The 27,820-nt window shown below is 49.4% G+C and overlaps 2 long non-coding RNA genes across 6 annotated transcripts in view; one reads left to right on the top strand and one right to left on the bottom strand.

The window, feature by feature from the left end:
* Positions 1-4,523: 4,523 nt before the first annotated feature.
* The window catches only part of LOC135968768 (uncharacterized), a 28,139-nt gene continuing 4,842 nt past the window's right edge, over positions 4,524-27,820 (bottom strand). Inside the window, exons 1-3 of one of the 5 annotated variants that reach the window (XR_012429540.1) lie at positions 17,426-18,313; positions 16,680-16,862; positions 4,524-8,742 (exon numbers count right to left, since the gene is read on the bottom strand). This is a non-coding gene — a long non-coding RNA (uncharacterized lncRNA). Of the gene's footprint in view, positions 8,743-14,279; positions 14,320-16,679; positions 18,314-27,820 lie in introns of those variants that run through there. The other 4 variants (XR_012429542.1, XR_010583734.2, XR_012429541.1 and 1 more) reach the window with 4 other exon arrangements.
* Positions 14,044-16,108, top strand: LOC135968769 (uncharacterized). The gene is made up of 2 exons (XR_010583735.2): positions 14,044-14,584; positions 14,851-16,108. It is a non-coding gene; the product is annotated as an uncharacterized lncRNA (long non-coding RNA).

Here is a 27,820-nt window from a genome sequence, read left to right as displayed (position 1 = left end):
AATAGTGACTCATTCACTAAAACGTCCACCTGCAACTTTGTCAAATACATTTGTTGCATTAGTCCTCAAGTGAGCTCAGTTTTCCAGACAGGCAGATTATTACTGTTTAAAGTTTGTCCTGATGATGTTGGTGAACAGGGAAAATCCTTTGACGTGGATCCTCTGTGTGTTACACTTCAGACGCGGCCTGCCCAACCCTCTGCCTGTAACTGGGAACCTTGACTGTCAGGATCATTGTAGAGAACCTTGAGGAAAGCAAAACAAGCCTCTGGAGTAGCAAAAGATGTAGCTGATTTCATGCAATAAAACTTACACATTTTTCTTTAAAATGCTTCCTTAGGAACGTCAGCTTGCTGACTATCTTAGAATCGCTGTAGTCCGCTGACAGCAGTCGTGGGAACAGGTGCATGGCCTGGCTGATGCAGGAGGGTCTCAGAGTGGAGCCACACTCCTGACACTGAAGGAGGGGCTGGAGCCATCACGCTCGTGACTCGTGCAGATGGCCTTGGCTGACCTCCAGAAGAGAAAACGTCAGTATCCAAGGAGGAAAAAGTCTATTAATTTCATGAGTGTTTGCCTTCGCAATGGCTAATACCCTGAGTTTGTGGCACCTGCTGTCTCTGGAATGAGGAGTCTTCCCTTCCTGGCAGACAAGCTCTAGATGGGAACAGGAGCTGTGGTTGCTGGATTGAAGAGGTTTCCTTCTTGGGGAGGTGGCCTTCGAGCCTGACATGAAGGAAGCTGTGACTGGCGGGAAAGGGCCTTGGAGACAGTGTATTTACCAGGAGGGTCGGTGACTGAGAACCATCCTGTTCCGAGTGTTGCCATTCTGGTTCTAGAGTAAACTTGGGGAGAAACAACAGCCAAAAGCCCCGAGGAATATTCTGTGATGTTGATCACGTTTGGTAGATTTGTTGCTGAGACTCTGAAATGAGAAGCCCGGGAGGTGCAGGTCTATCAGGCCGTGGGACGTGGGAGAGCTGCTGCTTCAGGGGTTGGAGTCCCCGTGCCAGAGGCTCAGTCCTGCAGAGACTTCTGCACAGTGGGCAACTGATGCCTCCGGTTGATTGTGAGTCCCCTCGATGAATACCCATGAAAGGTACCGTGTCAGCAAAGAGTCAAACTCTGTGAAGCATTTGGAGATTTATTCTGAGCCAAATGAGTTACCATGGCCCTTGATACTGCCCTCAGGAGATCCTAAGAACGTATTCCCAAGGTGGTCAGAGCCCAGCCTGGTTTTATAGCTTTTAGGGAGACATAAGACAATCAATCAAATAAATGTAAGATGTACATGGGTTTGGTCTGGAAAGGTGGGACAACTGGAAGCAGGGGTGTCCAGGTCATAGGTAGATTTGAAAATTTCCTGATTGACAGTTGGTTAAGAGAGTTGTCAGATAAGGGGTTGTGGAGACCAAGGCTTTGTCATGTGGAGGAAATCCTCCAGGTAGCTTCGGAGAGAATAGATTGTAAATGTTTCCCATCAGACTAAGCGTCTAAGTTCTGTCTAATTCCAGAAGGGAGGTGGGGTGATGAGGCAAGTCCGACCCCCCAGCGATCATGGCCTGGACTAGTTTTTCAGATTAGCTTTGGAATGCCCTTGTCAAAAGCCGGGGCTGTTCTGATGGGCAAAGTGGCTTTGAATTCTAATGTTTTTAAAACCAGAAAGTGATTGTGTTTTTTTCTGTGGATGACAGCCAGTGTGGTAATTAATATTTTATTAGCAGATTAATTTGGAAGTCAATGTGTTTTCAAGTATGTTAATTATTAAGTCATCAACAAACAGAGAAGGGCTTACTTTGAAACCAGCCTGAGACTCAAGAGGCTCATCAAAGAAAACGATGGACTTGGGAGAACTGATTCACGTGTTTACTGCGCCAAGTTTCAGGCATTATGAGAAGTCTGTGCTGATACATTGTGACTTGAGAACTTAAATCTTGATGGACTCTTAAGAGTGAGGCTTTTTTTTTTCTTTTCTTTGTAAATGGTCAGTGTTTCTGTCTCCTGTGTTTTGTCTTCCAGCCGCTGAGCACTTTAGCTTTGTGTTCACGTGGCCTTGTTCTCCGAACCACCTGCTTTGTGGCTCCTCTGTCCTGCCCACCTTGATCGCGTCTTCCCTGCCCCATGGGTTTTATCCCGAGGACTGTTCTCCGCTGTGGGGAGGGGAGGATCAGTGGACACTGGCTTTAATGACTCATTTTCTGTGTAGCTCCCAGTTTCTCAAAATCTTAATTGTCTTGGATTCCCTGTGAAACTGGGAGTCAGGCCTTGGGCGCAGTGCTGGGTGGCCTTGGGCGCAGTACTGGGGCAGGAGGGAGAGATGAGAACAGGAAGGATGGGTTTGTCAGGGGAAGGAACCCCTTGCCAAATTCCTGTGTCTGTTTTAGGTTAAAGATGAATGGCCGGGTGGTGGATGTCTCACCTGCTGTGGCTGGACCTCGCTGTGCTGAACCCTGAGCAGGGGCCCCAGCAGCTGCCTCCTGCCAGGCCGGGGCCACAGGGCTGGGCTGCTGCCTCTGGGAGGGCTCGTGCCAAGGTGCAAGGGTCTGCACCGCTCGTGTGTGACCTGAGGGGCATGTGGGAAGCTTTTCTGTGCTCCTTACCTGGGAGAAGTTGAGCTCATCTGGGCTAGAGCCTCTGGGGAGGTAGGAAGGCAGAGGCCTGGAATTCCTGCTTTCCCCAGACAGCAAGAAAGCTCAGCGTTACACCTGCTCTGAGATGCCCTCAGCAGCCATATATAGTTGATTTTAACATGGCGGAAGGTGCCAATTAACCCGGCTCTGTGGAGAGCTTTGAGGAGTCCAGGCCCTGGACCCCGGGCTTTTTAATATGTTCCTTCCTGAACAAAAAAACAACAAAAGATCCCTGTGGCTGATGTCGACTGCGTGGGGTAGGACATGCCGAGCTTGGGTGGGGCTTGCCCCTGAGTTTCCTTGGTGCTCCTCCCAGCCCCCACGGACACCAGCCTCTCCAGGCCGAGGCTTGTCCTGTTTAGACCCTCGTTGGTAGGGTCTGTGGTCCTGGATCGAGGGCCCAAGCACTTCTTTCATATTATTATAAATGATTCACCAGAGATGCACGGCTGTGCCCAAACATCTCACGAGCATGAGATACAGCCAGTGTCGCCGCCGCAAGCTCATAATTCTAGTGGAAAGAGGAAATTTTACTTTTAATGTGCTCGTGTGACTCAGATGCAAATATTCAATTCCCATTAAACTTTCAAGACCTTGAGTTCCTCTGAGATTCCTTGGAAAGCCGTTCCTTGGCGCCACGACTAACTCTCCTGTGGAAGGAGGCTGGGGTGGTCCGCGGGGTCTGGGATCCTGCTGCGTTCTCCAGGATTCCTTAGGTTTCATCATTAGTCCCAGCTCTTCAGCAGATGGAGCTGATTGACTCTGACATTTCCATTATATTGTTCTTGTGTTGCCTCAGTTAACTTAGAATAACCAGTATTTACCAGAAATAATTGATGGCGAGATGGGAATTATTGGTGATTCCCTGACATAGGCAGCCTGTATAGATAAGCGTGTTACACGGTGTCTAATTTCTGAGATGTTGGTCCACACCTTCTCAGGAACACACTTTCAGGGGAAGATTCCTGTGCAGGAGAAGCTGCTTTTCCCCGAGACGCGGTGGCGGCTCCTGCACTGGCATGGCAGGGTGGCTGTGTGACTGGGCAGGGCTGGACATGCTCCTGTGCTGGGCGCCCACCTCCGCCCTACATCTGTGTCGAGGGTGCCTGCCTTTGTTCCCCCAGGTCGAACTCATAGAATTGTATACCTTCCTGACACATTCCTGCATAGAGATGATTAGATCTGGGGGCTGAATCTCAATCTGACATGCATGTAGGTAAATTATTGACGTGAATGACTTGGGTCCTCCACCTTCAGGGTCAGGAGGCACGAGGTGGGTTTGGAGACAGCTGCCTGGCCTCAGGAAGTTTCTCTCAGAGCCTGTTTCTTTCTCTAGCAAAGTAAATGATGCCTTCCTCACGGGGCTTAACACACGCTCAGTACTCAGATGCTGTCTGATCTTTGTTATAGTTAGTATTTGGGGAACAGCGTGGCTGGTAAGAAAATGTGTTATCTTTACAATTTATACAATGTCATACAAGGCAAGCGTGAAACCGGGACACTACCTTAATCTGAAGATGCTGGTGCTTAGTCTTCTCCTCAAGCATTTTGTTGTCATTCTGGTGTGTGTCAGCCAAATCATATGACGGTACCGCGTGCGTGATGCCAGCTCAGTTACCTTGGAATGGGGAACCTGAGGCTGCCAGGGAGCATCCCTCCTGCCTCCAGTCCTCCGGGGGTTTCTCTCTCTCTCCCTCCTTTCCTCTGTCCCTCCCTATCCCCCAATCCTCCTCACCACTCCTGTTCCCCTCCCTACCCTCCTCACTTACTCTACAACAGAGGTCCAGACTTTGACAAATCCCAGCTGGGCCTATTTATCGCTTGGCTGGGAAAGCAGAGGGAAAGGGGCCCAGTTACTACAAAAATAGAGAATTGAAATAGAATGTGAGCTACTTTTGCGTGTTGTTTTTTACTTTAATCTGAATATAAAAGGCAAGTGTCAAACAAAATCGGTGCTAACTGCGCCACTCAGCTCCGAGTCTGCTTTGTCGGGGCTCCGTGGGTTCCCACTCCCTGGCCTTCTCCATGAGCGTCTGGACACGCCGTGGCTGTGAAAGGAGCATTCAGTTATGGTCCTTTGAATGTTCCAGAGTCATGTTTAATAAAAATCTTCACGTTTACCCACAGCCAAGTCTTGATTTAATAACAGGTACTGCAGGTCTCTGGGTGGGGCTGAGCCTCTGTTTTAGAAGCAGCAGCACCATCTGAGGGGCAGGTCCGTATGGGCTGGCAGGCGGCCTGGTCCTTGGAGCACAGGGTGGACCTGACTCAGTCCTGGCAGTGGGGGGCCTTGCAGTTCTAGGATGTAGTGATGCAACCTGTGGCATAAATAAAAAGCCTCATGTGCCCCCATGAGAAGCTGGGGCTTCCCCTCAGTACTGTGGTGTGCTGTGTTTGTGATCGTGCAGATGTAAAAGGGTGAGGGAGATGTCTAAAAACTAGGCTCCCAAAGACAGCCCTTCATGTCTGGTGCTTTCATGTGTATATGCACACGTGTTTGACGCGTGTACACCTTCACACGTTCACCTCTTTCATGCGTGTACACCTGTTCCTGTGTTCATACACCTGTTTCGCGCATGCGCCTGTTTCGCCTGTGTATGTGCCTGCGCGTTCACCCTGTATTGCGTCATACGTTGTATTTTACATATTGGGTATTTTCAGTTTGTATCGTGAGCTTGTAACGACGTCGTGAAGAAAAGAGGGGGCCCTGGCAGCCTTTGGCTCTGAGAAACGTGATGTCACGGGAACAGATGAGACAGCCCGGGTGAGGCCGGCAGAGGCCATCGTGGCCTTGGGAGTCCGTGCACATCCACTGTCTGTCGCTGTGTGACAAGTGACCCCAAAACCTAGGGGCTTAAGGCAACATACACGTACGACTGTACAGCTTTTTCAGGTTGGAAATTCAGGGCAGCCCTGCTGAGCGGCTCTGGCCCAGTCCCCCGGGTCACTGTGAAGATGCTGTCCAGGGCTGCAGCCATCTGTAGGCTCAGCTGGGCTGGAAGTTCTGCTCCAGGATGCTGTGCTGACGTGTCTGCGGGCAGAGGCCTGGTTGTCCATACCTGGCCACTCCCCGGGGCTGCCAAGTGCATTCCTGCCCAGGGCCGCTCCTTTCCCCAGAGACGTAGCAGTGCTGGTCTTTATGCCCAGCATCAAGGTGGCCGGGTCAGGAGCAAAGACTTGTTTCCCCTACTCGGCGGCTACTCCTGCAGGGCTGGGAGACAGTGGAGCTCGCGCAGGAAGGTGTTCGCTGAAGACCGTGCTCTGTGACTTGACGGGTGTTCCTCCCAGGAGAGTGAAATGGAGACTGGACGCCGGAAGCAGCATCCTGCGTGACCCCATGTGTAGTAGGGTCACAGCAGAGCTAAGTCCTTCCTTTACAGATACTTTTCAGAGTCTACCCGCCTTTAGATTCTCCGATTAACGTGTCTGAGGAGGGTCCCAGGAGTCTGCCACCTGCCAGGCCAAGGAGGTTCCCTGCATGTGGCTCTCCCCTGACACCTTGAGAAACGTGACTCGAGAGAATCACCGAAGTTTCCTAAATGAGTCACCTGCTTTCTCTTCTCTTTGCTTTCATGCCCCCCCAGGGTAGGTCAGTCCTGTCAGCCGCAGCGATACCTGCATGCTGGGGTTCCAAGGAGATTGGGGGTGTGTCGGGTCCCCCAGGGAGATTCGGTGACTGAGGATGCTGTCATAGCAGCCAACACGTCCTTATTGTTTTCACTTTTAATGAAGTTCAGTTACTAGGTTTTCTGAGGCACAATGATGTCCTTGTGAAAAATTGGTGATCAGGGAAGCAAGCAAGTGTGGGAAAATGATCCTGCCCTTAAATCTAAAAAACGATGAAACAGCAAAGAGCCCTGAAGAGCCCATGAACCTCCTCATGGGGCGGTGAGGAGACACCTCAGTAATGGCTTAAAAAAAAAGTGATAATACTGAAGAAAAGGTAAACAAAATTTTGGGTCTCCTATGGGTAAAGAGATTGTGGTTTACATTTTGGAGGTATGCGTTTATATACTTATTTATTTTTCTTTGTTGGATTTAGAATTAGTTGAAATAATTGTGTTTTTTAAATTAAAAAAATTGGGGTATACGAAGTCTAATCCCTTTGTGACATTTCTGTACTGTGAGACTCCACATACAAAAGTGAAGCCCAGACTGTCTGTCTCTAATGAACCAGAGAGAGGTGGTCATCTCCTGCAGGCCGGTCTGGTCTCCAGGCATCTGGCCATCCTCCCAGTCTTGGGCACACCTGCATCACTGGTGCTTCCTGCCAGACTGTGACTCTGCCCAGGTTTCAGGAGCACCCGGAACTGTTTTCCTAGGGGCTCCTGCTTTGTCCTGGCTCCTGGAAGCACAGGCTTTTGACGAAGGACTCTCCCCACTGCCAGGTAAATTGGTGATTGCCCCATAGTCTGTATTTATCACATGGGGCACAGAGAGTCTGGGCGTGCTGTCCTGGCCCTGGAGCCAGCTCTAGGACTGCCCGGCGGCATTGCCTCCGCCCCTCATCTGGGAACAGGGCGGTGGGGAGGAGAAGGGAAGCAGGGTCTTGACCCTTCTTCGTCTCGAGAACACGGGGAACACATCGTCTCATTGCCTCACACCATTCACAGCCCAAGCTTGTGTGAAGTATTATTTTATAACCTCCCCTGACAATGATGTATTTTATATAAGCAGCACATAAAGTGCTAATTTAATACCCTATCGAGCAGGATTAAACAATAAGGAGCAGATATCACTGTAGAAAAGTTACTTTATCCGGGAAACATTTATCTACTGCAGGTGGATGTGAATCATGGCTTCCTCCTCGGTAGCTCCTGATGAGCCTGTGAAATTCTGTCCTGTTCACCACTGTTAGTTATAAGCTACACCTTTCCTTCTATGACGTTAGTTACAAGCTCTACCTTTCCTTCTATGATGTTTATTTCTTGCCTGTTCAGCACTGTTAGTTACAAGCTATACCTTTTCTTCTGTGATGTATATTTCTTGAAGGCATGGACTAAATCCTAATTCCACAGTATTCGATGCACATACTCAAGAGATACTTGTTTGAATGAATGGATTAATAGAAAATAGAAGTGGTGACTTCACTTTATTTCATTATGTCAAACTTTGTCTACACGGAAAATTATATGGTCCTTTGGAAAAACAGGGCCTCTGTGCAGGGTTGTTAGAGATTGTGAGAATGCCGCAAATGGCTCTGTGGCTCTAGGCTCACAAAGGGCTTGAGGGACTTGGTGGCGCACCTGTGTTGAAAACTGAGTTCTGCAAATCCATTCGAGTGACCTGCCAGCACACACAATCCTACTTCCCAGTTGATTTCTGCACAGAGGCTTCTCCTGAATGCCCCAGGTGAACGTGGGTTCAGCCAGCACTGCTGGGCTTCCACAGCAAGCCAGGGTGCTGCAGGGACGAGAGAGAAGAGGGGCAGGACCAGGATCTTCCTGGGCCCCAGTGCCCGTGTGGGGACGCTGCCTGGCCTGGCTTTTCTGGGGGAGGTCAGGGAAATGATGGCATGGAGGGACTGTTGGTATGAGTCGCTTGCTCAAACATAGATCCCAGGTCTGTGTGGGAGGCAAATAGAAATTTATGTGGGTATCATCAGTAACATAGCAAACATGGGCTTCTTCACTAGGGTGGCTGACCCTCTTGCTCATCTGCTGAGCAAAGGCCCGGCCCGGCCCGGCCTGGCCTGGCCTTCTACGCCTCCACAGTGAGCTTTTCTCAAGCTCTGTCCACTCCATGGAGATAGCCGGAGCCAGGGCAGATATGGGGTGTTTTCCACTTTTTATTTATTTTTTCTTTTTTGAGATGGAGTCTTGCTCTGTCGCCCAGGCTGGAGTGCAGTGGTGTGATCTCGGCTCAGTGCAAGCTCCACCTCCCAGGTTCACGCCATTCTCCTGCCTCAGTCTCTCGAGTAGCTGGGGCCACAGGTGTCCGCCAACACACCAGGCTAATTTTTTGCGTTTTTAGTAGAGTCAGGGCTTCACCGTGTTAGCCAGGATGGTCTCAATCTCCTGACCTCGTGATCCACCAGCCTCGGCCTCCCAAAGTGCTGGGATTACAGGCGTGAGCCACTGCACCCGGCCAGGTATTTGTCAGTTTTTGAAAGCTACATTTAAAGAATGAAATAGACCGAACAGAATTACTTCCTTTTGAATATTTAATACTCAGTCTACCAGAACACTTAAATATAGCTAATGTATTCAAATAATAAGAAAGAACTTTCCCTCTGTTCCAAAGAAAAAGTATAAACAACCTTTTACTTGTCAGGGATTTCACTATGTTTCTAAAAAGCCAGCAAGCACTTTTCCTGAAATAGACCCATCTCTTCCTCTGCATAGACGCTATGAACATTTTAGCTACATTTCTGCTGTATCTTAATGTGATAGATTGTAGAAAATTCCTTGCTACTGGAACTTCACGATGCTTTCCTTTGAAACATCAAATAGAAAGTATGGATAGTAAATCTCAGACTAGTTGCAATTATCAGTCTTGGTAGAGCTGCCACCCACAGCCTCTGTCAATTACAACAGAGTGTGTCTCCCCAGCAACCCGGATTAGATTGCGGACCAAGCCAGGCTCACCCAGGATTCAGTGCAACGTCTTTCAAAGCGGTAGTCACTGCCCCTGGAGGAGACTTGAGAAGTCCTCCCTTTGATGCCTGTGCAGGGCTGTTCTCAGATCACAGCAGCTGCAGCTGCAGCTGCAGCTGCAGCAGCATCTCAGAGGATGCCAGCAGGGGTGTCCTGGGTATTGACATCACGGTAGGGGCCTGCAGTGTCTGAATGAAATGGGCCGTGAAAGTGAGCACCCTAGAGGAGTCCACAGCCACGTTTCAAAGGTGCAGTGGCCCGAGGTGAACCCCAGAGCACTGAGGAGCCTGGAGTTGACCTGTCACGACTTCATTGAGAGAGCTGACGGAATTCCGTACCTGTGCGGGCAAAATATGGCTGTTTGCGCTTGGGCCCTTCTCAGTCCAGGGCCAGGGAGGTTGTCTGCACAGCTAGTGGGAGCTTAACTTTGTGCACACTCGGGGTTGGGTCCCACTCCTTTCTGTGATCCCAGGGAAGATAGACATGCCGAGCTCTCCTGGAAGAGGGCCCTGACGAGTGGAAGCTGAGCTTCAAGATGGTCGGCCTTGTGGTGTGCGTGGCGGGTTCGGAGTCGGTGTGTGCTGAGTGGGGGCCCGGCTGCTGCTGTCGCTATTGGGCTCAGCAGACGCTGCGGGGGACGTGGCTCCCGTTGTACTTGGTGGTTTTCTCCTCACAGGAGTGGGTTTCCCTGCTGTGAAGGTGTCGGGGCTGTGACAGGCAGCCTGGCAGGAGGAAGACGCTCGTGGGGTTGTGCCCCGAAGCCCCCTTCCTCTTGAGGAGCATGAAGGGGGTTTGGGACCCTGCTTCCGGCTGCGCTCCCTTGCTAGGTTCTTGGCCTCGGGGGCCAGGAGAAGCTGAGTACAGGCCTGAAACCTGGACCCCTTCCACAGCCTCCGTGGCGTTTGTGGTGGTATGCGGGACGAGGCCCTTGGAACTCCAAGCCCTACGCTGGCATGCCCGCCCACTGGGGCATCTTGGGCACCTGCTGTGTGCTTGGCTCCGTGGTGGGGTGGGCGGTAGCAAGGGCTGTGGGGTAGAGTGGACACGGTACGCGGATGATGAGAAGCGTCAGGGAGGCAGTGAGAGCACAGCTGAGACCTGCAAGGAGGGGACTGGCTGTGGGTGTTGGGGCTCAGGGAGCTGCCTCTACCCAGAGCCACAGTGGCCAGTGAGGGCAGAGCAGGGGACCGAGGCCCAGGGAAGCCGTGTGTATGGTTCGCATCAGGTGTGCGGGTCTGCCGGGCTGTGCGGCCCTTCTCAGTCCTGGCTGGGCCTGGGGTCCCAGAGGGAACGGAGGGTCTTTGCATCTCCCTCCTCTTGCTTCCCTGCTGCTTCCTGGTCAAGGGATGCTTCTTTATTGCAACTCTGGCAGTTATTCTGCATATTAAGAGGAGTTTCACAAAATTGTAGGGGGGGAGGCGGACTAGGGATTCATTTTTTTTTTCTCCCCCTGATTTTACACGGAGCCTTCTACTACCCCTTAGTGTGGAGGCAGAGTGCAGATGCTCTACAGTTATCTATCCAGGAAGAGAAGAGCTGATGGGAAGTCACAGATCTGATCATTGCAATAGCACTGACATTTTTAAGTGGGAGAATGCTGATGTCTATAATAATCAGAGTAAAACTTCAGTAGCTTCAACATAAAGATTCTGAGATGATCTTAGAGCCATTTCGTCCCTAGATCCTTCTGCAGTGTGGAGTGTGACATCTCTACCAGCCTCTGGTCAGTGGCCGCCTGTGGGTAACTGAATGCTTGAAGTGTAAATGAGAACTTCTAATTTTATTTAATTTTAGTCAAATTTAAATAGCTATATGGCCCGGGCACCGTGGCTCATTCGTGTATTCCCAGCAGTTTGGGAGGTCGAGGCGGGTGGATCATGTGAGGTCAGGTGTTCAAGACCAGCCTGGCCAACAAGGTGAAATCCCATCTGTACTTAAAAATACAAATAAAATAGTCTGGCGCGGTGACAGGCGCCTGTAATTCCAGCTACTCGGGAGGCCGAGGCAGAAGAATCACTTGAACTCGAGAGGCAGAGGTTGCAGCAAGCCGAGATCGAGCCACTGCACTCCAGCCTGGGTGACAGAGGGAGACTCTGTCTTAAGAAAAAAAAAGATTTTAAAAAACCCTACATGCCCCTAGTTGCCTCTGTAGGAGACGGCATGGTTCCAGAAGGTAGACTTTGTGTTGAGGACTCTGCAGCGTCAGGCTGGAGACAGTCTCCCTTCCTAGCAGCGTGGGCCCCTGGGCTGTTCTTCTACCAGAAGGGATGGTGGCGTCTCTGGGAGGTATCTGTAGACTCAGATCTGTGTGGATTAGTGGCTTGTGTTACTCACAGATACTTAATTTTATGGGTAAATGAATATCTGGACTGGCTGCAACTTCAGGGCGAGATTCGGGAGTAGGGAGTGAAAAGTGACGACGGAACCCTGGGCTTGTCCTGCTGCCCCCAGGACCCGGTCGGGGTGCCTTCTCGTCTGAAGTCCCAGCACGTGGTCAGGGTACCCCTTGCCTCTGAAGCCCCCAGGAAGTGATCGGGGCACCAATCCCCTCTGAAGCCCCAGCACCTGGTCGGGGCACCCCTCCCTTCTGAATCCCCCAGTACCTGGTCGGGGCGCCCCTCCCTTCTTAAGCCCCCAGACCCTCCTGGCCTGCGGTGCTGCTTCTCCAAATGCTGTCCTTGGCTGTTTTCCAGGAGTCACCTGCACCAGAGCAGGCTGCGTGTGTCATTTCTTGTCGGATCTGGGGTGTCAGTGAAGCTCATTTATCTTGTCTTCCTCCTCATGTGCCGTATCTCACCTGTTGTCTGTCTGAGTTTGTGTGAGTGCGTGTTGTGCGTTCTCAGGCTGTACTCGGTGCTTAGGTGACAAGAACGTCTTAGAGCAACGGACTGTCTGCTCCAAAGGACGCTGGGCATGAATCGAGACACAGTTTACTTGTGGGGTTTAAATTTCCTGGGTGTTGGAGGCAATTAAGGGGAAACAAGGTCTAAAAAAGCCCCTGCAGATGAGGAAGGCAATAATGAAAAAAATTACTCTATACACACTTAGCAGTTGATTTAATTTGTAGGTGAATTTTGCATTTCGGGAACTACTAAAGGTACTGTTTGTAGGGATTCCTTGATGAGCTTCTTGTTTTCTGTCTAGAAAGTAAAGTGGATCGGTTTTGCCTTTAATGCTGACTGACTAGAATCTACTTCCTTTTCCCCCCATTCACGTTAGGGTGGGGATTGGACTGGAAGAGCTGTAGGATCTCTTTATTTCTGATCTTAAATGAATTTTTTCTTCAATGCCCTGTTCTTTGGTTTGGGAAATGTGCTCAATTTGTACCGTGCTTTAAATGTACACAAGGGTCGAAATTGCTACTTTTCTTTAAAGTTAGATATAACATCTTAAGTAAAATGTCATCTATAAATCAGGCACAGTCTGGGGCCTGGAGACCCCTCTTGTCGCTTCCTTCCAGCTGTGTCTTCTTCCCTGGCCACATTGCCCTGGCCACATCTCCTCCCCACACCACGCCGTGTCATCCGCCCACCACCTCACCTCTGGTCACAACACCTCCCTCCCGGCCACATCACCTGTGGCCTCACTGCCTGCCTCCCTCCTTCCTGGTGGCCTCCGTGGCTCCCACTGTCTGCCCTCCCGAGGGTCTGTTCAAGGCTCCTTCCCCGTTTTCCACTCCTGAGTGGGTCTCGGGGCCTAGATGTTTCACAGGATGCAAGTTTCTTCCCTTCCAGCCGTGGGTCTCTGAGCGACAACTCCAGAGAGGGCACTAAGCTCTCCTTACCTACCTGGGGGGCCCTGAGCCCTGACCACCGACCACCAGGGCTTTTCTGCAGTGTGTGGGGCAGACTCATGCATGAATTGGACTAAAAAGATGCTTCCAGGAATCCTTGTTTTAAGTGCACTGGAGCAGAGATGGGGAGAGGGGACCACCTGGTTTGCTCAGAATTTGGTCCTGATCACAGCCAATGAGGCAACATAAGCACCTCCTAAATGAAGCGTTCCACAGACTGATTTTACACATGACAGAAAGGCTTCACACAATGAGTGAGTTTGAGCTGCATTTGAAGGAAGAACAGGTCCCTGTAGGTGGAAATGAAAGGTAAGCGTGACCCAAGCCATCAGCAGCAGCGGGGGTGGGGTGGTGCAGACTCCCCATGGATGGTGGGCATGGCTGAAATGCAGGAGAGGGCAGGGGTGCGAAGGAACAGCAGGGCGGCAGTAAAATTCCCCTGCAGAGAGGGGACGTGACTGAGATATTATCACATGTATACAACTGAGAGATGATTTGAGGAGGATTTCTGGGAGCCTGTGGGAAGAGCACGTGGTCATCATCAGTTCTCGGGATCTCTTTTTATGAAGTGAAAATAGTCTTGCCTCTGCCTATCTTGTGAGCTGTTGTGACGATCAAATCGGATAATCTTCAGCGAGCCTTGTAAATGCTAAAGGTTATGACAGACTGTTCCAGCCCCCTTGTCTCTACCCTCCTTTCCTCCTGGGTAACGTGAACCCTGCTGGGTACCTCACTATCTGCCTGGTTTCCTCCTCCATAACGTGAGCCTTGAGTACTTGCTGGGTACCTCGCTGTGCACCTTCCTTAGTAACGTGAGCCCTGAGTATTTGCTGGGTACCTCGCTACCTGCCGTACAGCTGGCTGTAGAATTGTCAAACGCACTTGGCTGGCACATAAGCAGAAGTGCTCGCTGGGCCTTGGGAGGGCTTTGTGACATGTGGGTGCCTTCTGTTCCCTGTTAGGCTGGAGCTGCAGGAGCCCCCCTAGACCAGATAGAGGACCAAGGCTGTGGCCTCGGGGTGGGGGCTGGGGGAGCTCCCTGGGTTTATTGTGTGGGTGAGAGCAAACTTCAGTCCCGCTGTGGCATTGGGATTCAGGGTTCCTTTTGGAATGTTCTGAGTGAGAAACAGGAAGTGCGCACAGGTGCGTCTTCTGCGGATTTTATGGTTATCTCTTGGGAGAGCACTGGTGCCTCTGAACTATGAACCTGCAGAACCACTTGTTCCACTAACGGCCGCCTTTATATAAAGAATGACTTACAAAAGATGCCACTTCAGATGGAGGTATTTGCAGGTGTGGCCTGAAAAATGAACAAAATGACTTTCATCTCAAGGAAAGTACCTTACATTTTTCCCAATGATAGACATTTGAGCTTTCCAGCGAATATTAAAACATAAAAATCTTGTGTCCACCACTTTCTCATGTGATCAATGGTGATACTGATGTGGGGTTTTTTTTTTTTTTTTTTTTTTTTTTTTTTTTTTTTTTTTGGACATATAATGAAATGTGGAAGCCGCTCATAACTCTGAACCAGTATTTTCTAACCAATGTGTGATTACAAAATCGTGTGCTGGTAAAAGCCATTCAAGTGCAAGACGGACCAGTCGACTTAGAAGGAATTGGGGCAGAAAGGCCCGTCGACCAGAGCACAGACTCTGTGTTGCAGACAGCCTGTACGGAAGTGCCACTTGTTACATTTGGCAGCAGAGAATACCTAAAATGATCTGAAAACACAATGAAAATACTGCTTCCTAATTGTATATCAGTATGGGGTCGGACTTTCTTCATAAACTTCAGCCATGGCTCTGCAGCCCACTGAACGCAGATGCAGGCATGAGAATCCTGCTGTCTGAGGTGCAGAGATGTTAGGTGTTTTCACAGTAGCACAAACTGTTGCCACGCTGCTGCTTATTTTGGAAAATGGTTTCTTCTTTAAGACTGTGTTAAGATGTAATGACTTTATCCTTGTAAAAGAAACTAAATTATGTTCTTTTTTTTTTTTTTTTTTTTTGAGACGGAGTCTTGCTCTGCCACGCAGGCCGGAGTGCGGTAGTGTGACCTCAGCTCACTTCAACCTCTGCCTCCTGAGTTCAAGCGATTCTCCTGCCTCAGCCTCCCTAGTAGCTGGTACTACAGGTGTTCAGCACCATGCCAGGCTAATTTTTGTATTTTAGTAGAGACGGTGTTTCACCATGTTGGCCAGGCTGGTCTCGAACTCCTGACCTCAAGTGATCCACCTGTCTCTGCCTCCCAAAGTGCTGGGATTACAGGCATGAGCAGCCACCACTCCCGGCCTGATGAGAAAACTTTTTTGTGCTCTTTAATAAAGTGCAAAGGGTTCCTGAGACCAAAAAGTTTGAAAACCACTGGCTTAAACCGACAAAATTGTCCATGATTCTTCAGTGTATCTTCTAATCTGTTGATGGAGAGAGGACAGCAAGGGTTGCTTTACTTTTTTCCTTTCACAACTCAATGGTGCTGGGACAACTGGGGTATCCACATAGAAAAAGATGGACTGGACCCTTCCTCACCCTACATGCAAAGCTCAACATGGTTCCAATGTAAGGAGCTGACTGAGACCCATTCTGTCAGTCTGCTGGGTACCATAACGGACACCACAGACCGTGCGACTTAGACAATAGCATCTTATTTCCTTTTTTCTGGAGACTGGAAGCCTGGGATCAAGGTGAGGGCAGGGTTGGATTCTCTGGGGCCTCACCCCATGCTGTGTAGACAGCTTCTTCTCTGTGTCCTCACAGGTTTCTCTTACGTGTATGCAGCACTGAGGACTGTGTCTAAATTCTCTTAAAAGAACACCAGTCATACTGGATCAGGGCCTACTTTTAAGATCTTAGGGGACCTAAATTGCCAAGTTAAAGGCCCTGTATGTAAATACAGTGACATTTTGGGTTTCTGGGGTTGTGACTTTAACATGGAATCTTGGGGGAGGGGGACAGTTCAGCTCATAACACCTTTAGGGGAGAATCCTGGAGAAACTGTTAGGTTGGATTAGGCAATGTTTCCTTGGCTGAGACGTCTAGAGCTATAACAAGCAACTGAAGGGAAAAAGACGGTATCAAAATTAAAAATGTTCAATTCAGAGGATACTATTAAAGTAAAAAGACAACCCACAGAACAGGATACATTATCACGATAAGGACCTGATATCAAGAATATATTCAAAAACTCTTAATAAAAATCCAATTTAAAAATGGACAAAGGATTTGAATAGACATTCTCCAAAGAAAGACATACAAATGCCTTAAAAAGCACATGAGATGTTTAGCAGAATTCGTCATCTTAGAAATGGAAATCAAAACCACCGTGAAATAACACTTCACAACCACCGTGATGGGTGGGTAAAACCCCAGTATTGGACAGTGACATGTTGGTGAATTGGGGAAAACTGAAATCTTGATATATTGCTAGTGGGAGGGGAAGTAAAATGGTGCAGTTGATTTGGAAAAGTCTGACAGTTCCTCAGAAAAGCATGAAATCACCGTACGACCCAGCAATTTCACTCCTAGCCATATGCTCAAGAAAACTGAAAACATTTTTCCAAAAAGTATGTCATGCCTGAATCTTCACAGCAGCATTATTCATAGTAGTAGAAACAGTCCAGGTGTCTGTCAACCGGTCACTCACTGAGATTCCACTCACCTTAGACGTGAAAGATGTCAGCACCGAAGGTCACACCAAAGGTCATGCACTGTACGATTCTCCTCACAACAGGTGTCCAGAATGGGCAAATCCAGAGAAAAGGAAGTTGGCTGGTGATTGCCAGGGGCTGGTAGAAGGAAGGAGCCAGGTGCTGACTCTTAATGGGTTCAAGGTTTCTTTGGCCTGTGGTGAAAAAGTCCCGGAATTACATACTAGTGGTTGATGTGCAGCTTTTAGAATATGCTAAAAAGACTGAATTGTATTCTTTAATATTGGGGCTTTTGTGCTTTGTAAATTGCTTTTCAATTTAAAAAGGAATTCAAGAAGTTATTTGGTGTTGATATGATAGTATCCAAAACAAGTTACTATGTAACTCACGTCCCCAGAGTTAAACTTCATTTTCTGAGGATCTTGAAGTGTTTGAGGCTAGGAGACACAACGATCCTATACTGTATGTTACACCCCATCTTACTGATTTCTATCTCACATAACCATATTCAGGAAAAACCGACATGTAAATGTGAGCTGAATGCTATGCAGAGGCACATTCCTCTTACCCAGATGATCTTTAGTGGTACAGTAAGAGATGAGATCATAGCAACGTTAGTTTAGTTAGTTTTAATTTCCATGGCAACAGGAATTTGGCACATGGGATGAGTTAGATCTCCCTGCACAGCTCCTAACGGGGTTGCCCATTTCTGTGTGGTGTCTGTGTATATTCTCGCTGTGGAAATAAGTGATAGCACCTGCACAAACACTTGTCCGGAAGCGCACACGAAGCTGGTGAAGGCAGAGGACAGGCGAGAGGGAAGCATGGCTCAGCCCTGGCAAAGAAGACCGTTATTCCAAACGCAAAATATTCAGGAACACAATCCTTGGGAAGACTGGTGATGTCTTTAGACCTCACCACTATCGGGTTGTATCTGTGCAGCCAGTTACCAGAGCCGCAGAACGGCGTGTGTTGGTATTGGTGTCATCACTCAACGATTCTGACTTTTCCTGGTGCTGAGGATGACTGCATATGGCAGAAGCAAAGTGCTAATCTAGCACAGGTCATCATATCCAAGTTCTTTTCTATGAAGGCGGGCAGGGTTAGGAACCACCCCACCCCACCCCACCCCACTCCCCAATCCTATAAGAACTGGGATCTGATGATCTGTGCTGTCGAGAGAGGCAGGGTTAGAACACCTCATTCCTCAATCCCATTGTTGAAAATAATAGTTGGATTGGGAGGGTTTTTACTCCTAAGGTTGAAGCCGTGCATTTCTGGAGCCTGGGCTGTCAGTCATGGTGGCTGGGGAATGCTGGGGCTGCGGTTGTCTGGCTGCCGGTAGCCCTGCTGGTGGGTCCTCCCTCTTTGACACCGTTCATTTCTGAAGCTTGCTTTCCCCGGTGTTGGAAGTAGCAGCACTGGAGGAATGGCCGCCTTCCTACAGTGAAGCTCTGGCAGGAGAGGAGAAGATACGGAGCGTCTGTTCAAGGACGTGACGTTCTGGGCACTGCACCATGCGTTCTGCTTCTCAGCTGTGCCTCCTGGTTGATGTTACCATCACCTGGCATTTCCCAGGAGGTAACTCGCGAATGCCACACTGATGGAACAGTGCGGCTCGAGTCCAGGGCCGCTAGAGCACATCAACAAGGTCAGGCTGGACGCATGTGCTTGCTGACAGGAAAATGACAGGAAATGACATGTCAGTTCAGGAAAATGACAGGAAATGTCATGTCAGTTCAGGAAAATGACAGGAAATGTCATGTCAGTTCAGGAAAATGACAGGAAATGTGTTTGCTGACAGAAAAATGACAGGAAGACGACAGGAAAGAGGCCCATGAGGAGAGGAACCAGTAGATTCAAGGCAGTTAACCGAAGGAGCGAGCCATCACAGGCTGGGAGGACACCCCAGCCACAGTGGATGTCAGCGGTGGTGGCTGGACTCGGGGTCCGTGAATGTTGCATGATCGAACGTGTTTGGTACATTCTCAGCTCCTGCCCAGGTGCCTCCCAAGCATCAGGTGTTGTGGCTCCCCACACCCTTCCCATCTGTGTGTAGCATGACCACCACCTTCCTACCGTGTGTTTGTCCTATCACGGCTGCTGTGCCTAACGGACGCTTTGCTTTCCAGCTACTTTCCTATAACCAAAGCCCTTGAACGACTTTGCGTTTCAGAGACGACAGGGTATTAGTTTTTCATGATTGCTCTGAGGATTGCCGAAAGCAAATGTAACTTACAGGATGGAAGATATTGGAGACAGTAATTATAGATGACTTTTCTCAGTTTTTTGATTGTGGTAAAGTTACACAGCACTCTATTTTTAAGTGTATGGTTTTGTGGCATTAAGTGTGTTCACACCGTCGTGCTGCGATCACCGCCATCCATCTCCAGAACTTTCTGGTCTCCCCACGCTTGAAACTCGGTCTACCAAACACTAGCTCTCCTCCCGCCCCAGCTCTGGTAAGCACTACAGGTTGCTTACAAAATAAGCTTTTTCAGTAAGAGAAGGGGCAAGGAAAAGAGCTCTAAAGACTGTCTTGAGATTTGAGGAAGTGTTTTAGGTTTTGTTGTGTGGTTCCCGGTGTAAAGGAACTATTGAAGACGTGGGAAGGCGAAGGTCTGTGATCTCAGGAAGTGCTGGGCTGGGCAGCTTTCCCACTGTGACGGGGGCACTTGCCCTCAAACCTGCCTGAGATAATCGCGTGAGGATGGTGCTGCATTGTGACAGCTCTGAACTTGGTCTCCTTGAACGTTGCCAGGTACATAAGCTTTGGCGGTTACCGTCTAGTGTCTGTGGGAGACCTAGAATTTGAACATTGTTGACTTTAGGACACACTCATTTTATAACACTCTACCTGTTCTCATCAATAGGAAATATGCTGTGTCCTTTTTTTTTTTTTTTTTTGAGAGGGAGTCTCGCTCTGTCGCCCAGGCTGGGGTGCAGTGGCCGGATCTCAGCTCACTGCAAGCTCCGCCTCCTGGGTTTACGCCATTCTCCTGCCTCAGCCTCCCGAGTAGCTGGGACTACAGGCGCCCGCCACCTCGCCCGGTTAGGTTTTTTTGTTTTTTTTTTTTTGTATTTTTTAGTAGAGATGGGGTTTCACCGTGTTAGCCAGGATGGTCTCGATCTCCTGACCTCGTGATCCGCCCGTCTTGGCCTCCCAAAGTGCTGGGATTACAGGCTTGAGCCACCGCGCCCGGCCTTTTTTTTTTTTTTTTTCCCCCCTTAATATTCTGTGTTGCCGTAACAGTAGTTGCAGCGGACGCTACTTCTGGTTCATGGTCATCACCAAACACAAGCTTCAGGAAACCGTGTGAAAAATGAAGGGGAAAGTGCTTTTCTGCAAAGGGCTTTTTTGAACATCTTGTTTTTTTCTGGAATATCTGTTTTGGTGTAAAACGTTTTCATATTTAGGGGTTTGTAACGTGTTTTATACTGGTTAGCTTTGAAACCCCATGTTTTTGCATGCCATGGGGCTGCTTTATCCTGTTATTCTATGATATAGCAGGTTGGCAAAACTATTGGTTATTTCACTTTAAAAACCAAAGCAGCTTACAGATTGAGTGTGATTCTTGTAAGAATTTAATTGTAAAATTGATTTGTGTTCAACAAGCTTACTGGAATGGCTAGATCCGTGGACAAAAAGATAAGAACACGTCAAGTCTCTGGGCCAGGAAGGACTTCCAAATAATACAAGTGATACACATTAATTTCTTAACAAAAGATTAGATTTAGTACATAACTGTTTAAAACCTCCATATTTTCTATTATAGCCATTCCACAGTGCCCATGGGGGTGGGCTGCAGGACTGCCTATGGAATCCAAGGTCTTTGGGCGTTGAGGTCCCTGCAATAAAATGGCATCGTGTTTGCATATGACATATGCACATCCTCCTGCAGATAGTCATGTCAGGGTTGCTCGTAACAGCTATACCATGGACATTCCATGCGAGTAGTTGTTTAATGAATAATAAGTCTGAATGCTTAGTACAAACACATTAAAAAATATGTTGATCTATGGTTGGTTGAATCCACAGGCCTGGAACCCCGGGAGAGAATACAAACTCTAGAAGCAAAACGAACAAAGCACTTGAGGTCAGCAGTGACGGGTGTGGGATCACACTGAATCTCATGTGCTTTGCTGTCTGTGTCACTGTGTCCCGTGTAAACGGGAATCATTTGTAGCTTAAGGTAAAATAGGTAACAGGAAACACTACAGAGTGGGCACGAAGGCGCGCCCCTCATTACCCCGTGTTACAGCCAAGCGTCTGCCTCCTAGGGAAGGATTTGTTCTGTGGGGAGACTAGATGTTGATGATTTCCGGATGTGTGAAGGGAAACTCCCTCCGAGAAGCGTGGCTTTGGCCGGAGCACATCAGACGAGAGTTACCGTGGCATGGAGTTTCCACAGTGGCCCTCAGGCCTGCTGCTTCTCTCCTCTCCCCACCCCTGGCCCTGACTCTTACCAAGGGAGGCAAGTTCAGCTCCAGCTGAGCCCCGCACAGGGCTGTGGGTCTCTAGGGCAGGTGCCCACCTTCGCCTGAACAGGCTGTGTCAGAGGAGGGTCTGGCTGTACTTGAGCTGTGAGAGATGCTCTCAGAGATCCAGCATCCTGAAAACCCAGGTGCTGAAGGTTCCTTCTCTTCCACCATCCTGCGGGGAAGGGGGTCTTATCCTGCTTCCCCTCAACCCAAGCTGACTTCTTGTCTGTTCTGTACACCTAGGTTTTCAGAACAGTTTTGTTAATCATCTAGCAGACAAACAACCATAAGGTGACAGCCTGGGAGGGTAGACGGCGCTGGAAGGTAGTTTCCTGAATAACAGCGTTCAGTTTCCTGTTTTGCCATCATTTGACCCAAGGCCCCAAGATAATTGAAATATTGTCAGCCAAACACCGATTTTTTAATCTGAGTTTTTTTTTTCTTTTTAAGTTATGGGTGCAAACTTATAACCAGGGACCTGACAAAAGAGAAGGATTTATTTGCAAAGTGAATGTCGGGGATGGTTGGCATTTGCCAACTCTGACTAGCAGGGACCCAGGCTGCTTCCGTTCTGCCGCCCGACTCCTGATCCTCCAGCTCCTGCCCCTGTTCCCACCAGCAGGAAGAGGAGCGGGAAGGTGCCTTTTCCCCTTTAAGGGGGTGAGGTGAGAGTTGCACCTGCCACTTAGCTAGTCCCTGGGGTGATTCTCCAGCATGCGTGGGAGTTGGGTTTGGAGGCCTGAGCCCCGTGAAGCTGGGGTTGCTGTTCCCTGAGCAGCAGGAAACTGGACTCTGGGAAGTGGGGTCAGAGGGTAGCATCCTCAGGAGGGGCCTCTCGTCCCATTTGACATCTTCACTGCAAAAGGGGGTGTGGGCTTCATGGTCCATTGACAAATAGAACGTTACTTTTTTTTTTTTTTTTGAAGCACATAGAACCCTAATTCCTTTGGCTTTTACTAAAGTGGCATTTTGTAATTCCACATGATTTCATTGATATACTCGCAGGAGAGAATGCTTCCTGTAAACCAGAAGGATCTCTGCGACAGTCCTCGATCCATAGAGAGTTCATTTTCCCAAGGTTATAGACACAGCCTTAGGAGGGGTTGAGGACACACTGCGGCAGCCTCAGGAGGTCCTGGACATGTGTCCAAGGTGTTTGGGGCACAACTTGGTCTTACACATTTTAGGGAGACGTGAGACATCAATACATGTGAGACGTACGTTGGTTCAGTCTAGGAAGGATGGACGGCTCGAAGCGGGGAGGGATTTCCAGGTCACAGGTAGATCAGACAAATGCATTTCTGGTGCATCTTTCCAGAGGAAGCAGTCAGATCCGCATTTATCTCCGTGTGCAGATGGTGACTTTGAGTTCTGTCCTCTGTCCATGAGGAATTTCCTTGTGGATCGGTTGTGAGGGAGGTACGTGGCTTTTCCCCCCACCCCCAGTAGCTGTCTCTGTTAGGAAGAGCATGGGAGGCAGGTTTGGTCTAAGCTCTTCCTCACCTTGACGTCCCTTTACCTTAGTGATTTTGGGGTCCTGAGATGTATTTTCAACTTCATGTTTCTGAATACACTGGCACTCTAAACAGTGTTGTAGGAGGCATCTAACTTACTTAGAAGAAGAAGAATATCTGGAAACACTTGAGCACCTTCGTCCTTGAGAGAACCAAGCCTTTGTTTAGTTTGCTTTGCCCTGAGGCTGTTACGCTGTCCCGGGCTGTGCGGCCTTAGAAAGCTGTGCCCCTGTGAGCTACTGCCTGTGGAATCTGGTGACTTTGAAGTTAATCCAGCAGCTACATATTTTGGAAAGCAGATTCCCTCTTAAAGTGTTGGTGATTATGATTCTAGCACTAGAATTTCAGTGTGTATTTTCCACCCTTCTTACTTTGTCTCCTCATACACTGAGATGCTGCTGCATTTGCTCTTAGGCTTCACGGAGGGAGGGTCAGTTCTGACTCTTTCTTAGATATTGACCTTGAACGGACAGAATCGAGATTCAGGAAAACTCTCGAGCTGTGAGAGTGTGCTGATATCTATGTAAGTGGGGTTCATGTGTCAAACTCAGGTTTAAGAAAAACCAATTCTAGGCTGGGCATAGTGGCTCACACCTGTCATCCCAGCACCTTGGGAGGCTGAGTTGGGCAGTTCACTTTTGAGCCCAGGAATTCCAGACCAGCCTGGGCAACATAGCAAGACCCTGACTCTACAAAAAATTAAATAGGACAGGTGATGTACACCTGTGGTCCCAGCTACTCGGGAAGCTAAGGCTGGAGGATGACCCAAGCCTGGCAGGTTGAGGCTGCAGTGAACCATGATAGCACCACTGTACTTATGGTGCACTGTGCCTGAGTGGCAGAAGAACAACCACCCCCCCCACACACAAAATATCAATTAATGCAGTGGCCAGTTCTGCTGGGACCACCTGTTAAGACTACTCTGGGTCTCATGGTTTGAGAAGCGTCTGTCTGGGGTCGAGAGGGAGTAGCTTGAGGGCTTAGAAGCCAGTTCTTGTGGTTGAGCGTGATTGCGGGTGTGGAGTTGGGGGCAGGGCTCTCCACGGCATGAGTGGGTAAATGGATAGGCTTCCAGGACGAGCCCCTGTGACTTTGCCTGGTTTACATCCGTCCAATACAAATCCACAGGCTCTTACTCTAGAAGCTTCTGCCGGGGCTGATGGACTGGCCTGGGGACAGAGGGTGCCCTCAGAGCCTCATGGTGCCGTCTGGTTTAGGAAGAGCACTTAGTCACCTAGATCTAGGATTTATGGCACTACAAGGGGACTCCTCACACTCGGAGCAGCATCCATCTGCATTCTAGACTTGGTTCTAGGCAAAGTATTTTGGAGCCTGTTGGTACCCTGTGTTCTGTTTATGTGTAAAACAAGTTAGAGTTATAACTAGTTAAAACCTATTTTTAACATTTTGTCACAGAATATGGCAGTTGTGGTGGAGCCTGGCCAGAGATCCCCACACTCAGACGCTGTTGCTTGCTGGAGTTGCAGGCGTTGCCTGCATCGGCTGCCCCTCCCGGCGTGTCTGTGTTCTTGACACGGGCGCCCATCGAGGCTCGGCCTGTGAGAATCGTGCCACCGTTTGTCTCCGTGTTCCTCTGAGGTTCCGCAGACTTCACGGTCCCGTGGCAGAGCGTACGGTATCTGCTTGCATCCTGATTTCCCCAAACCCCAGGACAGACCAAGAGTTCCTTACACACAACTGCAGAGGGCCCCGTGGCGTGGATTTGTAGAGACACAGCCTTTCCCCAGCTTGGCCTTCGTCTCCAGAGTTGGCTTTAGGGTGATAGAAGCTTCCTTCAGACTGGGGGGCCTTGAAGCTTTGGTGCTAGGAATTCGGTGACCAGCACGGATGATACCCCGTTTCTCTGCATTTGTAGCAATAGTTGTTAACACGACCACGAGATGTACAGAGGAAGGAAAAAGGAGGTTTTATTTTCAGAGTAACACTCTGTGCTTTGGGAAATGTGGTCTTGGGGGAGCTGTAAGCACACGCCCCTCAGGAAGGGAGGAGGCCGCGGCATTACACGTTCCGGGGTTTGTTGGCTGTGTGTGTTCATCGGGCTCAAGGAATGTCTGAACGTTTACAGGGAAAGTGGGGTTTGTTCATCCGGTTCGTACAATGTCTGAACACTTACAGGGAAAGTCTAGCACACATGCAGTGAGTTAACCTGTAACATCCATGTTCGCCTTGGGGCAAGTGTAACATTTGAAATGAGGTGGACTGGGCGTGTCATGTACAAAGGTGAGCTGTTGGGCGCAGACGTTTATGCGCAGCCTCAGTCACAGCCAGGACTGGCTCAGGGTCTGCAGCCTGTGGCAGGAAAGGACACTCATGAGGCCATTCTGTCCAGTCGGGGCTGCCGGCAGGGTCCCAGGGTGGGGCTGTCTGGTCGACCGGCATCTGGAGTCCACCCAGGTCCAGTGGGCAGCGTTCCTCTACACCAGGCTTCTGATTGTGGAGGAGACTTCATGCTGGTTAACACACTGTACAGGAGTAATGTTGTGGGGCTTTGGGGTCCACCTTCCCTATGATGCCGGTTACATTTCTCTCCGGACCTCACAGCCACAGAGACTGCACCTCGTCTGACAGCAGGGGGTGCCATGTTGACATAGTAATTTATTGTATTAACCTTTTTATTACTATTTTAATAACTTTTTTTTTCTTTTTAAAGAGATAGGGTATTGCTGTGTTACTCAAGCCAGTCTTGAACTACTGGCCTCAAGCAATCCTCCCACCTCGGCCTCCCAAAGTGCTGGGCTTATAGACGTGAGCCAGTGCGCCCAGCCTACAGCCACGTTTTTAAAACTCAGCAGTTTAAAAATCCTATTCCTTTTACCCCCTCAAGCAGGCTGGTTGGCCTTGTGCAAACTGGGGTGTCACGATCTTAGCCTCCCCCTTTTATTTTTCGCTTTGGCCTCAAGTTCTGATGAGAACAGCAGTTACAAAATGGGCTTTAGGTGATCCTTCCGTTACTAAAGCCAGAATTCTCACCAGTTGGAGATGTTTGTCCCCAGGATCCCAGAAAGCTGCTTTGAATCAAGCCCGTAGCAAATAAGTAAGGAACTAAACTCTTGGTCCTCTGCTTAGTACCAGGGGAATGGGTTAGTTGCTGATACCCTTTGATCTGTGCTCACGTGCTGCATCTCATCACGGGAAGCAGAGTCGCCCTGTGGAATAAAGCCCGGCTCAAGGTGGCGCGTCGAGACGCTTGGGGCTGTCAGTCCCTTATACAGCGGCAGACTTGGAGACTCAGTATCGCGTGCAGAGCCCAGGCAACCGGAGTGCATCCACCTTAGAGACCACATGGACGGTCGGCAAGGTGGATGTCCGGGCATATGGCCTTGACAGGCCCACTGCGAGGTGAATTAGGAATTCGTTAGCAAAGAAATCAAACTCGCCTTTGGGTCCCAACTACTTGGAAGGTTGAGGCGGGAGGATTGCTTGAGGCAGAAGGTCAAGGCCGCGATGAGCCGTGATTGTAATACTGCACTCTAGACTGGGTGACATAGCGAGACTCCAAGTCAAAAAAAAAAAACAAAAACAAAAACAAAAAAAAAAACAAACCTTACTCTTCATAGCAAGAGAGAGAATTTATCAAAGTAACTGAAACAAAATCTTAGATGATGTAATTTCAGTGGCTAAGTGAGCTGTCCAGCCCACGTGGCTGGCTCACAACGCAACAGAGCCAGGTGCTGCTGCAACTGCCCCCCAACCCCGATCGCTTGTGGACATTTTCTGTTTTCCCATATCTCCCTTTTGGATACGTAGCTCGCTACTTTATAGCTAAGCATCAGTGAAACAGGTTGTCTATTTTGAAAAGTAACTATTTTGTCTTTTAAGGACAGAAAATGAAGCAGGTGACAATAGCATGGCAACCTGGTGAATAGATTTAGAGGAATATTTAATACTTGGCACCACTCTGATCCCTTCTTCTCTCATGCTTAGTTACAGCTACCGCCTCCTAGGACAGAACACTTTCAGCTCTGTGAGTAGGAATTAAACATATTCTAAATCAGAAGTTTTAGTTAAGCAGTATTTTATGTGAATGCCCAGATCCTAAGTGTTCACTGTACTGGTGTGTGGTGTTGAAGAAGGAACGAGGGCTTGGGGCCACGTCTGTGGTGCAGCGTCCGGGTTCCCATATGTGAGATGAGGGCCATGAGACACGGCCTGGAAGGTTCAGACTGTGGGATTGAAGGGATCTATCCACTCCTGGAAAGCCTCAAGTCTAACTTGACTTGGGCTGGTTTTAGGGAGATGCTGGCAGCGCTGTCCACACAGGTCACTGGGAGGGGCTCCGGCACCGTCCCCGTCAGGTGTCTCATGATCAGCCCAGCTTGCTCATCTCAGAAGCTGTTGGTCGTGTTCTCGTTCCTGTTGTTTGTTGCGTGTTATTTAGGTTCTGTTCATGTGGGGACCTAGGAAGTTCCACAGTGAGAGGAGAGCCGCTGAGCCGCCTTCCTGCCTGGACGCCAGCCCCACGGAGGACCGTAACTGCTTGAGGTTGGCTTCTGCCCCCGGCCTCACCTGTGGAGGCATTGATGCAGTGGTACTTTCTAAGCTCCTGGGGCACACAGTGCTGTTGTGTGGATCCACAGGCCACTGTGGCGTCCAAGCACGTGCTACCGGAGGAGAGGACTCTGCGGGCACTGATAGTGGGCGCTGGCTGAGAGTCCAGCAAGTGAGACTCCCTGTGACGTGCACAGCTGCCATCTGCACAGCTCCTCCTGAGGTCAAGATGGTCGTGCGATAAATGCACAAAGCGCGTCTCCAGCAAAAAGCCGCCGAGTGTCCACATCCAGGATATCCACCAAGGTGGCCTTTTGGTGTTAATACGATGAATGTGAGTAGCAGGTGGTCTGTGTCGAGTGTGACTGTGCCACTGCAGTTTTGTTCTCATGTCTTGATGAGCATGAACGGTTCCTGACGAGGGTAGATAAGGATGCTGTGACCTGAGACTCTGCAGTATTGTAGCTTGAGGAACCAAGGAGTTCTTCTCTCTTGCAAAGCCGTCAGGGAGGATGTTCCAGGCTGGTGACTGCTCCATGAGGTATTCAGAGATCCAGGTTTCTTCCCGACCCCTGCTCTGCATTCCCAGGGACATGGCTGTCCTTGCTGTGGTTGGGACTGGGCGATTGCCATGCTGGCAGGGGAGG

The sequence above is a fragment of the Macaca fascicularis genome, chromosome 20 (genome assembly GCF_037993035.2).
Source record: "Macaca fascicularis isolate 582-1 chromosome 20, T2T-MFA8v1.1".
NCBI lineage: Eukaryota > Metazoa > Chordata > Mammalia > Primates > Cercopithecidae > Macaca > Macaca fascicularis.
Note: the sequence above shows the minus strand (reverse complement) of the source record. Positions and strands in the feature narration are given on the sequence as shown.